Below are 1095 nucleotides of genomic sequence, written 5' to 3'. Positions count from 1 at the left end.
GGGGCCCCTGCCAGTGACCCCCCTCTGGACAACACCTACTGGACAAGGACCCCTTTCCAGCCTGGATAGGCAGCTATCACCCCCCACACCCTCTTCAGCCAAGGACTTGGACTCTGCTTCTCTTCCCTACCTGGACTCCAGCCCTTCCACTGAGTCTCTTTCTCCTGCTGCCATTGTGAGTGTGTGTGTGTGTGTGTTTGTAGGAACCAATAATTTCATGGGGTTGTGTAGTGTGTTGTCTGTTTAATAAAACTGTTATTTGGGCCCCTTAGTTGGGTTTTGCTTTACTACAGTTCAGTCCCTGCTCCAATCTCTGCTCCTCACCTCTGTCTCACTTCTCCCTCTCCTGCTTCTGGCTCACTGCCACCTCCAACACCTGTCCTGAGCTCCTCTCTGCCTCCACCCCCACTATTTGTTTGCCACTGTCTTATCCCCACCGCCTTTTCACCAGATCTCTGCCACTGTTATTGCCTTGTCCGCACTGCCTTTTCCCCTAAGCTCCCAGGTTTCTGTCTCAGTCTCTTTCCTGGCTGTCTGCTCCTTGCCACCAGGCTTTTTTTTCCCTCGCACCAGTGATCTCGAGTAACCCTGGGGCCACCTGATCTTAAGTAAACCCAAGCCTCAGTTCCTCAGTCGGCTTCTTGCTAGTCCACCAGTTCTAATCCTGGTTCTGGCAACTTTCACTCCCTACACTTTAACTCTCTCTCTCACCTTAACATTCCCCCAAGTATCCCAGGTACCCCAAGCACACACATGCATACCATACCATCCAAGTTAGGAACTTACCTGTGTGTATGTGTAGGTGGGTTGTGTGTGTGTGCATTGTGTGTGTGTGTGTGTTTGTGTGCGGAGTGGGAGCTCCTGCACTGAGACTCCCACCTCACCATGCCCGTCCACCTTCCAGACTCCATGTGTCTCTCCAGGGGCACCTAAGCCCTGACAGACCCCCATTCGAGCCCCACTGCAGAGTCCAGGGGTAACGTGTGCTGCCAGCACCCTGAGAAGGGACTGTCTGGGTCCTGTGTCCTCAGGGAAACATAGGCCTACTAGTCCTACGGGTACTTGATCCAATACAAGAACTTGGGGCACTTCCCC

Source organism: Alligator sinensis, unplaced genomic scaffold (assembly GCF_000455745.1).
Source record: "Alligator sinensis unplaced genomic scaffold, ASM45574v1 scaffold1826_1, whole genome shotgun sequence".
NCBI classification, from domain to species: Eukaryota; Metazoa; Chordata; order Crocodylia; family Alligatoridae; genus Alligator; species Alligator sinensis.
Note: the sequence above shows the minus strand (reverse complement) of the source record.